The sequence below is a fragment of the Hyla sarda genome, unplaced genomic scaffold (genome assembly GCF_029499605.1).
Source record: "Hyla sarda isolate aHylSar1 unplaced genomic scaffold, aHylSar1.hap1 scaffold_866, whole genome shotgun sequence".
Taxonomy (NCBI): Eukaryota; Metazoa; Chordata; class Amphibia; order Anura; family Hylidae; genus Hyla; species Hyla sarda.
This window is the reverse complement of record NW_026610894.1, coordinates 15,654-28,944: the sequence shown is the minus strand read 5'-3', so window position 1 is coordinate 28,944 and position 13,291 is coordinate 15,654. Positions and strand designations below refer to the sequence as shown.

The 13,291-nt window shown below is 44.7% G+C and overlaps 4 non-coding genes and 1 pseudogene across 4 annotated transcripts; all 5 read right to left on the bottom strand.

Moving 5' to 3' along the window:
* Positions 1 to 408: 408 nt before the first annotated feature.
* LOC130348151 (U2 spliceosomal RNA) lies at positions 409 to 599 on the bottom strand. Its single transcript, XR_008885933.1, has one exon. It is a non-coding gene; the product is annotated as a U2 spliceosomal RNA (small nuclear RNA).
* A 2,098-nt stretch (positions 600 to 2,697) lies between these two features.
* LOC130348150 (U2 spliceosomal RNA) lies at positions 2,698 to 2,884 on the bottom strand. Its single transcript, XR_008885932.1, has one exon. It is a non-coding gene; the product is annotated as a U2 spliceosomal RNA (small nuclear RNA).
* Positions 2,885 to 8,055: 5,171 nt separating this feature from the next.
* Positions 8,056 to 8,188, bottom strand: LOC130348102 (U2 spliceosomal RNA; annotated as a pseudogene).
* A 2,079-nt stretch (positions 8,189 to 10,267) lies between these two features.
* Positions 10,268 to 10,458, bottom strand: LOC130348139 (U2 spliceosomal RNA). The gene has a single exon (XR_008885923.1). It is a non-coding gene; the product is annotated as a U2 spliceosomal RNA (small nuclear RNA).
* A 2,074-nt stretch (positions 10,459 to 12,532) lies between these two features.
* Positions 12,533 to 12,723, bottom strand: LOC130348126 (U2 spliceosomal RNA). The gene has a single exon (XR_008885912.1). It is a non-coding gene; the product is annotated as a U2 spliceosomal RNA (small nuclear RNA).
* Positions 12,724 to 13,291: the final 568 nt, after the last annotated feature.

Sequence of the window (13,291 nt, the reverse complement as noted above, 5' to 3'; positions counted from 1 at the left end):
CAAGTTCAACCAGGGAATTAAGGGGTAGGGGTGTGGCGCGATATTGGGGAAGGGATGAGATTTTATATTTCTTCATAAGCATTAATCTTATTTTGTCAATTAGGAACATTCAGCACCCACCCGCTATCAAGGCAGCTGCCTATCATGTCATGCCCTACCTGCACAGGTGTGCTGGCTACTCAAATGATCCAATTAAGGAGGCCATTTAGTCAGCAGCAGCAGAAGTCCTGTGCCTGGACGCTCCAACAGCGGCCAGACACAAGCAGAAGCAGAAGCAGCAGAAGCAGCAGCAGCACCACCTTTTGTTTTTTGGCTGCAGCAGCAGCAAGGCCCACAGGGCTGGCTAGCTGGCTAGCCAGCAAGCAGGTAGCAATGAAAGTAGGAATCTTTCTTTTTAACCCTGTAAGGGGGTGGTGCACTGTACCCGAAGATACTGCCATATCGGGTCAATGCATAGGGCGACGGAAGCAAGCTTCGAAATCGGCCCCCGTTCTCAAAAATCCATTTAATATATGGTCCCCAGATAGGGGACGTATCAGATATTAAACTGATAAGAACAGATACTACACTTGATCTTAGCCAAAAGGCCGAGAAGCGATAACCGTGAAAGGGGCGGGCCCAACAAGGTGCCCTTCATGGGCACTATCACTGCTTGCTGTCAGGGAGGCTGCCAGACAATTTTCCATGCACACTCTGGGCTGGGGGGCAGTCAACCACCAGTACACACAGCAGAACCTAAACCCATACCATTATTGCTAAGCAGCAAGACAGGGGCCCATTGCACTCCCACGGGGCCTTTTTAAATGCAATCCATAACCCGGATTTGCCAGGAACCCTTCTTACTCCTCCTACTTGCATGTGACACTGGGCTTAGGATCTGCATAGGAAACACACACACAAGCACACACCTACCTTTGTTGCCTGCAGATGCCTCCTTGGCTGTCCCCAAACGGTATCAAACCAACACCCACGGGAAGCTGTAAGCATAGAGGACATGCCTGCACCCCATTGGACTTACCTGTGTGGGTTAAACCCGGGTTATTTGACAACCTATGGCGGTGATGGTTCTGCTCAGGCAGAGCAGTGCTGATGCTCCTCATAAAGCTGTCGCTGCTGTGAAGGTTCTAGGTGACATCACAAATCCCTATGGTTACATACACAACAAAGCTGGGTTGTTGTTGTTTACACTCTGCAAGGCCTGTGGAAGTGAGTGACATCATAGCACTGTAGTTCTGAGGGTTCTAGATGGATGCAACAATCTCCTGTTGCTTCTATGAAGGCCATAATAGACGACATCACCAAACAGCTCCATAGTCACATACACAGCAAAGGAGAGATGTTGTTTACACCTAGTGATGTCAGTGGTATTGAGTGACATCACAGCACAGTGCTAAGGCTCCTGGGCCTGGACACAGCAGCGGCTGCAATATCTCAACGGAGAATACGTTTATATATATGTGTGTGTGTGCGCGTATATATATATATATATATATATATATATATATATATATATATTTCTCCGCCGAAATCACTTTTAAACCCATTTCCACCTTTTTTTCCCTTCTCTTCCTCTTACTTTTTTTTCACGTTTTTTTACGTTTTTCTCCTTTTCGCCTCTTTTCTGGGCGTATTATTCTTCTTTTTCTTCTTTTTTTTCGTCTAATGCATACCCCATCAGTGCAGCAATGCTTATTCAATACCGCCAGCAGATGGAGACACTGGGGGATAATTTTCTAAGGATTTATACTGATTTTTCCTGTCTGAATTTGTCGCACAGAAAGTTGCAGGCCAAATATGTGTGACATTTCTGCGACTTTAGCTTCTAGAGCATTTTTACAACATTATACATAGGTGCTGAATACATAAAAAGCGACTGTTCAGCGACAGACAAGTCGCATCGGCTGAAAGTAGGCCAGAATGTCAGTCCATGTTGGAGCAGGTTTAGATACAGTCTAAAGTATAGATCTCAAAGTCTGTGCACAGAATTTAGCAAGGGCCTCGCACCTTCTGATGCATCAGGTAGGTGCACAATAGCATAGCCTAACCCTCTGTACTTTGGTCTATATTGATGCGGGACATAGACAGCCAGCTGATGACCAATCCATTAGTGCAATGGATGGCTGGAAGCATTTGTCTTTGCCTTTGCAATACCACAGAAGCAATGCATGGTCAATGTACAGCAATGACACACCTGTGTGAACAGCCAGGAGACCCCCCCCCCCCCCCCCATGTTATGTTACATAGTTACATAGTTAGTACGGTCGAAAAAAGACATATGTCCATCAAGTTCAACCAGGGAATTAAGGGGTAGGGGTGTGGCGCGATATTGGGGAAGGGATGAGATTTTATATTTCTTCATAAGCATTAATCTTATTTTGTCAATTAGGAACATTCAGCACCCACCCGCTATCAAGGCAGCTGCCTATCATGTCATGCCCTACCTGCACAGGTGTGCTGGCTACTCAAATGATCCAATTAAGGAGGCCATTTAGTCAGCAGCAGCAGAAGTCCTGTGCCTGGACGCTCCAACAGCGGCCAGACACAAGCAGAAGCAGAAGCAGCAGAAGCAGCAGCAGCACCACCTTTTGTTTTTTGGCTGCAGCAGCAGCAGCAGCAAGGCCCACAGGGCTGGCTAGCTGGCTAGCCAGCAAGCAGGTAGCAATGAAAGTAGGAATCTTTCTTTTTAACCCTGTAAGGGGGTGGTGCACTGTACCCGAAGATACTGCCATATCAGGTCAATGCATAGGGCGACGGAAGCAAGCTTCGAAATCGGCCCCCGTTCTCAAAAATCCATTTAATATATGGTCCCCAGATAGGGGACGTATCAGATATTAAACTGATAAGAACAGATTTTTTTTTTAACTTGGCTACCCCTGAGGGGTATCTTTTTATTTAGAATTCATAACATTTTACAAAGTGCATTACGATTTATAAATATAATTTTTTTTCAATAAAAACAAATTTTGATAATAAAATCACATATAACAATAAAAGTTCACATAAATACAATCATAATACACTTAAAATGGGCACTTGGTGGCTTTACAAAAGGGCGTTCCATTCATTAAAATACCATTTTCTAGCTAATAAAGGATAATATTTCTTGTCTAATAAAAAGTACTGGTACATATCACTAAAACAAAGAGCTAAAACATCATTCACAGATAAAATCTCATGTTTAAAAAGTAAAATGTTTCTGGCATTCCATAGAGCTGCTTTAACACAGTTTATGATCTTCCATGCCATTGTCTCTTGAGTCCGTATTGGGCATTCCAGACATCCATAAAAAACAGCTGCAGAGTTTAAGTCCTTTATTTCTGTTATCTTCTTCACCAGAGGGAGTATTTTAGTCCATATCCTTTTTGCATAAAAACAAGTCCAGAAAAGGTGGTACACGGTCTCGGGTTCCTGGCAGCCCTCCCTCGGGCATACTGCAGTGTTGGCCATCCTTCTTCGGTGCTGGAATGCCCGGCATGGAAGACACTCGTGTATGCAGCTCCAGGCCAGATCTTTCTGTGAATTAAAAAGATAAATCATATTTGCCATCTTCCATATTTTCCTGCATTTCTCTTCATTAAAATTATTCACAGGGGCAATAAAACCACTTTCTTTAATATATTTTAACATTTTTTTGCTATTAGTTACTTCATTAATACTTTTTCCGTTAAAGTTGTACAAGTTGAAAATTTTCTCTAAAATCTTGTATTGTTGGGGAAGATTAAAAGCATAAGGACAGCTTAAAACAGTTTTAAACCACCCATTCCTCCTCATAAAAAAACCTGTATTAAAACGGATAAAATATGACCAGTAACTATCCTTAAAAAGTGTGCTAACACACATGCTAAAAAACTTGGTAAAAAGGAACGCCCTGATGTCGGGGAAGTCCTTTCCACCCATACCTTTTGGCATCATGACGATCTCTCTTCTCAATTTTTCACTCTTGGAGCTCCATAAAAAGGTAAAACATGCTTTAATAATTTTATTTAAAATCATTTCGGGGGGTGGAAAGACCATGCCAAGATACAATAAAATGGGTAAAATCACCATCTTTGTAACTAAAACCTTCCCCTCCATCGTTAGCTTTCTCATGTTCCACATACAAATTTTTGTGTTTATTTTTTGAGCCACCAAGTCCCAGCTATTAAAACCATTGTTTGACTCACTGAAGGAGACCCCTAAAATCTGCACAGACTCAGACACAGGAATGGGTAAATCCCTTAAAAACAGTCCTCCTATATTTAAAACACTGCTTTTATTAAAATTTACCTTAAAACCGGAGGCACAACAAAAAAATTCAACTTGCTTTAGGGCTTTTTGAAGCGATGGGGTGTCCCTTCCGAGCACTGCCACATCGTCCATGTACCCCACTACTTTAGCCTCTAGTCCCCCTCCTCCCGGCAGGGGGACCCCTCTTATTTGCTTATCTCTCCTCAAGGTGCATAGTAGAGGCTCAAGCGCACATATGAAAAGTAGTGGGGACAAAGGACACCCCTGCTTCACTCCGGAATTTAAAATCACATCCTGTGTCTTAAAACCGTTAACTAAAATCTTGCTTGTGCAGTTTTTATAAAAGGCCTTAAGAGACAATAAAAAGCCTTCAGGTATACCCATTTTCTCTAAAACCTTAAAAAGATAAAAATGTGACACTCTGTCAAAAGCCTTCTCGAAGTCTAAGGATAAAATGGCTAGTTTTCCGTTTCTAGACTTTGTGTCACTAATCACATCTTTTAAAAGGTTAAGATTTTCCCATATGCTCCTCCCAGGCACCCCACAGACCTGATTTGAATGGATTATTTTCTCTATTACACTTTTTAATCTATTTGCGCACAGTTTTGCCATCACTTTGTAGTCACAGTTGAGGAGGGTGATTGGTCTCCAGTTCTTTAGATCTGACCGGTCTCCCTTTTTGAACAGCAGGGAGACATCACCCTTCCTCCATGAACCTGGGAGGGCTTTTGTTTTAAATACTTCCGTAAAAAGGGAAAAAAGGTCATCTTTTAAAACACCATAAAAAATGACATAAAACTCAATGGGTATACCGTCAGGACCAGGCACCTTACCGGATTTAAAACTCCTGATCGTCTCTAAAACCTCCTGTTCCGAGATCTCCCTCTGTAAAAGAGACTGGGACACAGGGTCTAAAACATTGGTAATCTCCTTCAATGAGTCATTCATAAAATCAATATCAATATTTTTTGTATTAAAAAGATCCGCATAAAATGAATGTACCCTTTTTAAAATACCCTGTACATCTTTTTCTCCTTGTATATTATCAATTAAAACCTTTTTATCCGTTACTTTCTTAAAAAAGTACCTGGAGCAGGTCTCGTTCTCTTCAAGGTGCTTTATTTTGGATCTGAAAATTATCTCTTTTCCCTTCTGCTCCAGGCACTGTTTTATTTCTTTTTTTAAGTCAGTAATTTCTCTATAAACCTCTATACCATTGTCTCTGAATTTGTACAGGGTTTGCAGACGGGTATTTAGAAGGGAGTAAAACTCACGCTTCTCTTTAGCTCTAGAGATCCCTACTCTAATAAAAAACTCTTTTATTTTTATTTTCATTTTCTCCCACCATATACTGATGGGAGTGTTAGGATCTCTTACCCGTCTGCAGTCCTTGTAGAAGTTGATAAAATCGGATAAAACCTGCGGATCTTCTAAAAGGGATACATTCATCTTCCAGGCATTCCTCCCAGTCTTTTTTCTAAAATCACTCTTCACCTTAAAAGATAAAAGTTTGTGATCAGAAAAAACATTGGTTAAAACATCACACTTAAAAGGCAGTACTTGATAAGAACAGAAGATAAAATCGATCCTGGAGCTGCAGTTTGCGTTGCTCCAGGTCACACCGTCTCTTTCTGGTAAAATACTATTGCATTTCTTAAAAACATCAGTAAGTCTAAAATCAATAATCATATTTTTTAACATAGAAGATGTTTTATCATAGTTTCTACTTACTGAATTGGTAAAACGGTGCTCCCCCCTTAAAATACAATTAAAATCACCTGCTAAAATAAGAGGTTCAGAATCATTGATAAAAAGGGGTAAAATCTCTAACATCCGTGCTCTATCATTTTTATTGGGTGAACCATAAAAATTTAAAAACTGCCATTTAATACCATCAATAAAAGCTTTAACCAATAAAATTCTGCCTGGTAAAATCTCATGAATAAAATCAATAAAAGCATTTCCTTTAAAAAGTATGGCGACCCCTGCTGATCTGGATTCGTTAGATCCAGACCAGACTGATGGACCGTGTACCCAATCTTTTTTATACTTTTCATAATTTAAACTATGCGGGATGCCGCACTCCTGCAGGAAAACCACAGAAGCAGCAAAAATAGACAAGTAGTTAAAAAGGGCAACCCGTTTCGCTCGTAAACTTATACTTCTTACATTCATAGACAATCCGGACAACTCAGCCATTGGAGATGTAAAAAAAAAGGGAGGCTCAGATAACAAACTAAAAACCAGATTGCGCACTGGAGCTCTCGTTACCCCCCACCTCTGACTCTACCGTACACATAGAGGAAGCCGGAGAGGAACCACCATCGCTCGAGCAGCCCCCCTCTTCCAAGACCACAGGTGTATAGACGGAGTACATTGGTAAGAACAGCTTCTGGGCTCCATTCTCTTTTTCGGCGTCCACCTCTTGCCCCTCCATAGGGGTCGGGTGCGTACTTAGGTCCGTTTCCGGGACCTCGGAGATGGTCACCCCTGAAACCTCCTCCTGGCTGGGAGGAGGAGGGGTATCCACCGCTGGGACCTGTGGAGGAGCTTCACTTGGAGCCCCCGTCACGACAGGAACTTCCATCTGCTCCTCCTGGACCACCTCCGAGTCCGGACGCCCTTTGGAGCCCCTTCGTCTTTTCACCTTTGCTACTCCGTCCGGGTTTTCACACTCAGGGGGACCCCGAGCAGGAGGACCTTCCGGGGTGGAATCGGGCACCTCTCGCTCTTCCACCTTCTCTGAGGTATCTGCCCGATCCCCTCTCGCATTTCTCTTCCCCGGCCTCCTCTCATTTGGGGTCCCCCTTTCCACCTGTGCCTCTTTCTCCTGGGGTTCTTTTGGGGGGGCCGTGGTCTCCATCTCACAGCTTACCTCTTCTTGTGGGGGGTGCTCCTCCTCTCTGGCTTTTCCCCAGGCTGGTCTCCGGACGTCTCTCTTGGGTTGCCCTTGCTGTTCTGTGGTTTTTTTTGGTCTGTGGGGACAGAAAGCATACACGTGACCAAAGTGACGGCAAAAATTACATCTCAAACCCTTATCACATTTTTCTGTTTCATGTTGCATGCTTCCACATTTCTTACAGGAACTTTCACAATTTTCCTTTATGTGCCCATAACGTTGGCACCTTCTGCAGAAGTTTGGCATTCCCGCAAAAAAGAGGTCGCCACACACATTGTTTAATTTAAAACGAGCAGGCGGTAATAGTATCCCCCCTGGGAGGGTGGGGTCTTTGTTGCACGTGACTTGATATCGCCATTTTGAGGTCCAGACACCACAGTCGTTCATGATTTTTCCTCTGAACTCCACCTTTTTAAAGTAGGCTGCCAGGAACCCATCGATCTCTCTCTGATTTACAAAAGGGGAGTACATCTTCACGACAATCAACTTGGTTTCATCTAGGACGTGCTCGACAATTTGGATACCCTTAAGCCTCGGATCATCTTGCTTTGGAATTTTCATTACTGCATCTAAGAAAACGCCTTCCCCCATGAAAGTGCAGTCGTAGATCCTCCGCTTAGGGTAATCCTGGATGGCCAAAATCTCTCGCTTACGAACATTAAGAATCTTGTCGAGCACGTCCTCTATCACGAACCTCATGCCACGTGCATCCGCCGCATCACCTGTGAGAATGACCCGCACAGTGTGTTTAATCCGGGCATAAGCCGGTACCGAACCAGGATCTAGATCTTCATCCATGGTTCATTCGTGTTTTGGTCTGGTTCTCTCCGCTCCAACCAACCAGCCAATTCGCTCAAACCTCTCTCCACCCGAAGGCTTTGAGAGGCGATCGCAACCCGTTACCCTGGGACTAAGCCCTCTCCCCAATAGCAACAAGTGGGTGAAGCCCAGGCAATAAACCTGGGCGATCCCACAAGGCCGAGGAGAGGGGTACCCGAGTACCTTCTGACCAGATCTCCTGTATTACTACACTTGATCTTAGCCAAAAGGCCGAGAAGCGATAACCGTGAAAGGGGCGGGCCCAACAAGGTGCCCTTCATGGGCACTATCACTGCTTGCTGTCAGGGAGGCTGCCAGACAATTTTCCATGCACACTCTGGGCTGGGGGGCAGTCAACCACCAGTACACACAGCAGAACCTAAACCCATACCATTATTGCTAAGCAGCAAGACAGGGGCCCATTGCACTCCCACGGGGCCTTTTTAAATGCAATCCATAACCCGGATTTGCCAGGAACCCTTCTTACTCCTCCTACTTGCATGTGACACTGGGCTTAGGATCTGCATAGGAAACACACACACAAGCACACACCTACCTTTGTTGCCTGCAGATGCCTCCTTGGCTGTCCCCAAACGGTATCAAACCAACACCCACGGGAAGCTGTAAGCATAGAGGACATGCCTGCACCCCATTGGACTTACCTGTGTGGGTTAAACCCGGGTTATTTGACAACCTATGGCGGTGATGGTTCTGCTCAGGCAGAGCAGTGCTGATGCTCCTCATAAAGCTGTCGCTGCTGTGAAGGTTCTAGGTGACATCACAAATCCCTATGGTTACATACACAACAAAGCTGGGTTGTTGTTGTTTACACTCTGCAAGGCCTGTGGAAGTGAGTGACATCATAGCACTGTAGTTCTGAGGGTTCTAGATGGATGCAACAATCTCCTGTTGCTTCTATGAAGGCCATAATAGACGACATCACCAAACAGCTCCATAGTCACATACACAGCAAAGGAGAGATGTTGTTTACACCTAGTGATGTCAGTGGTATTGAGTGACATCACAGCACAGTGCTAAGGCTCCTGGGCCTGGACACAGCAGCGGCTGCAATATCTCAAAGGAGAATACGTTTATATATATGTGTGTGTGTGCGCGTATATATATATATATATATATATATATATATTTCTCCGCCGAAATCACTTTTAAACCCATTTCCACCTTTTTTTCCCTTCTCTTCCTCTTACTTTTTTTTCACGTTTTTTTACGTTTTTCTCCTTTTCGCCTCTTTTCTGGGCGTATTATTCTTCTTTTTCTTCTTTTTTTTCGTCTAATGCATACCCCATCAGTGCAGCAATGCTTATTCAATACCGCCAGCAGATGGAGACACTGGGGGATAATTTTCTAAGGATTTATACTGATTTTTCCTGTCTGAATTTGTCGCACAGAAAGTTGCAGGCCAAATATGTGTGACATTTCTGCGACTTTAGCTTCTAGAGCATTTTTACAACATTATACATAGGTGCTGAATACATAAAAAGCGACTGTTCAGCGACAGACAAGTCGCATCGGCTGAAAGTAGGCCAGAATGTCAGTCCATGTTGGAGCAGGTTTAGATACAGTCTAAAGTATAGATCTCAAAGTCTGTGCACAGAATTTAGCAAGGGCCTCGCACCTTCTGATGCATCAGGTAGGTGCACAATAGCATAGCCTAACCCTCTGTACTTTGGTCTATATTGATGCGGGACATAGACAGCCAGCTGATGACCAATCCATTAGTGCAATGGATGGCTGGAAGCATTTGTCTTTGCCTTTGCAATACCACAGAAGCAATGCATGGTCAATGTACAGCAATGACACACCTGTGTGAACAGCCAGGAGACCCCCCCCCCCCCCCCATGTTATGTTACATAGTTACATAGTTAGTACGGTCGAAAAAAGACATATGTCCATCAAGTTCAACCAGGGAATTAAGGGGTAGGGGTGTGGCGCGATATTGGGGAAGGGATGAGATTTTATATTTCTTCATAAGCATTAATCTTATTTTGTCAATTAGGAACATTCAGCACCCACCCGCTATCAAGGCAGCTGCCTATCATGTCATGCCCTACCTGCACAGGTGTGCTGGCTACTCAAATGATCCAATTAAGGAGGCCATTTAGTCAGCAGCAGCAGAAGTCCTGTGCCTGGACGCTCCAACAGCGGCCAGACACAAGCAGAAGCAGAAGCAGCAGAAGCAGCAGCAGCACCACCTTTTGTTTTTTGGCTGCAGCAGCAGCAAGGCCCACAGGGCTGGCTAGCTGGCTAGCCAGCAAGCAGGTAGCAATGAAAGTAGGAATCTTTCTTTTTAACCCTGTAAGGGGGTGGTGCACTGTACCCGAAGATACTGCCATATCGGGTCAATGCATAGGGCGACGGAAGCAAGCTTCGAAATCGGCCCCCGTTCTCAAAAATCCATTTAATATATGGTCCCCAGATAGGGGACGTATCAGATATTAAACTGATAAGAACAGATACTACACTTGATCTTAGCCAAAAGGCCGAGAAGCGATCACCGTGAAAGGGGCGGGCCCAACAAGGTGCCCTTCATGGGCACTATCACTGCTTGCTGTCAGGGAGGCTGCCAGACAATTTTCCATGCACACTCTGGGCTGGGGGGCAGTCAACCACCAGTACACACAGCAGAACCTAAACCCATACCATTATTGCTAAGCAGCAAGACAGGGGCCCATTGCACTCCCACGGGGCCTTTTTAAATGCAATCCATAACCCGGATTTGCCAGGAACCCTTCTTACTCCTCCTACTTGCATGTGACACTGGGCTTAGGATCTGCATAGGAAACACACACACAAGCACACACCTACCTTTGTTGCCTGCAGATGCCTCCTTGGCTGTCCCCAAACGGTATCAAACCAACACCTACGGGAAGCTGTAAGCATAGAGGACATGCCTGCACCCCATTGGACTTACCTGTGTGGGTTAAACCCGGGTTATTTGACAACCTATGGCGGTGATGGTTCTGCTCAGGCAGAGCAGTGCTGATGCTCCTCATAAAGCTGTCGCTGCTGTGAAGGTTCTAGGTGATATCACAAATCCCTATGGTTACATACACAACAAAGCTGGGTTGTTGTTGTTTACACTCTGCAAGGCCTGTGGAAGTGAGTGACATCATAGCACTGTAGTTCTGAGGGTTCTAGATGGATGCAACAATCTCCTGTTGCTTCTATGAAGGCCATAATAGACGACATCACCAAACAGCTCCATAGTCACATACACAGCAAAGGAGAGATGTTGTTTACACCTAGTGATGTCAGTGGTATTGAGTGACATCACAGCACAGTGCTAAGGCTCCTGGGCCTGGACACAGCAGCGGCTGCAATATCTCAACGGAGAATACGTTTATATATATGTGTGTGTGTGCGCGTATATATATATATATATATATATATATATATATATATATTTCTCCGCCGAAATCACTTTTAAACCCATTTCCACCTTTTTTTCCCTTCTCTTCCTCTTACTTTTTTTTCACGTTTTTTTACGTTTTTCTCCTTTTCGCCTCTTTTCTGGGCGTATTATTCTTCTTTTTCTTCTTTTTTTTCGTCTAATGCATACCCCATCAGTGCAGCAATGCTTATTCAATACCGCCAGCAGATGGAGACACTGGGGGATAATTTTCTAAGGATTTATACTGATTTTTCCTGTCTGAATTTGTCGCACAGAAAGTTGCAGGCCAAATATGTGTGACATTTCTGCGACTTTAGCTTCTAGAGCATTTTTACAACATTATACATAGGTGCTGAATACATAAAAAGCGACTGTTCAGCGACAGACAAGTCGCATCGGCTGAAAGTAGGCCAGAATGTCAGTCCATGTTGGAGCAGGTTTAGATACAGTCTAAAGTATAGATCTCAAAGTCTGTGCACAGAATTTAGCAAGGGCCTCGCACCTTCTGATGCATCAGGTAGGTGCACAATAGCATAGCCTAACCCTCTGTACTTTGGTCTATATTGATGCGGGACATAGACAGCCAGCTGATGACCAATCCATTAGTGCAATGGATGGCTGGAAGCATTTGTCTTTGCCTTTGCAATACCACAGAAGCAATGCATGGTCAATGTACACCAATGACACACCTGTGTGAACAGCCAGGAGACCCCCCCCCATGTTATGTTACATAGTTACATAGTTAGTACGGTCGAAAAAAGACATATGTCCATCAAGTTCAACCAGGGAATTAAGGGGTAGGGGTGTGGCGCGATATTGGGGAAGGGATGAGATTTTATATTTCTTCATAAGCATTAATCTTATTTTGTCAATTAGGAACATTCAGCACCCACCCGCTATCAAGGCAGCTGCCTATCATGTCATGCCCTACCTGCACAGGTGTGCTGGCTACTCAAATGATCCAATTAAGGAGGCCATTTAGTCAGCAGCAGCAGAAGTCCTGTGCCTGGACGCTCCAACAGCGGCCAGACACAAGCAGAAGCAGAAGCAGCAGCAGCAGCACCACCTTTTGTTTTTTGGCTGCAGCAGCAGCAAGGCCCACAGGGCTGGCTAGCTGGCTAGCCAGCAAGCAGGTAGCAATGAAAGTAGGAATCTTTCTTTTTAACCCTGTAAGGGGGTGGTGCACTGTACCCGAAGATACTGCCATATCGGGTCAATGCATAGGGCGACGGAAGCAAGCTTCGAAATCGGCCCCCGTTCTCAAAAATCCATTTAATATATGGTCCCCAGATAGGGGACGTATCAGATATTAAACTGATAAGAACAGATACTACACTTGATCTTAGCCAAAAGGCCGAGAAGCGATAACCGTGAAAGGGGCGGGCCCAACAAGGTGCCCTTCATGGGCACTATCACTGCTTGCTGTCAGGGAGGCTGCCAGACAATTTTCCATGCACACTCTGGGCTGGGGGGCAGTCAACCACCAGTACACACAGCAGAACCTAAACCCATACCATTATTGCTAAGCAGCAAGACAGGGGCCCATTGCACTCCCACGGGGCCTTTTTAAATGCAATCCATAACCCGGATTTGCCAGGAACCCTTCTTACTCCTCCTACTTGCATGTGACACTGGGCTTAGGATCTGCATAGGAAACACACACACAAGCACACACCTACCTTTGTTGCCTGCAGATGCCTCCTTGGCTGTCCCCAAACGGTATCAAACCAACACCCACGGGAAGCTGTAAGCATAGAGGACATGCCTGCACCCCATTGGACTTACCTGTGTGGGTTAAACCCGGGTTATTTGACAACCTATGGCGGTGATGGTTCTGCTCAGGCAGAGCAGTGCTGATGCTCCTCATAAAGCTGTCGCTGCTGTGAAGGTTCTAGGTGACATCACAAATCCCTATGGTTACATACACAACAAAG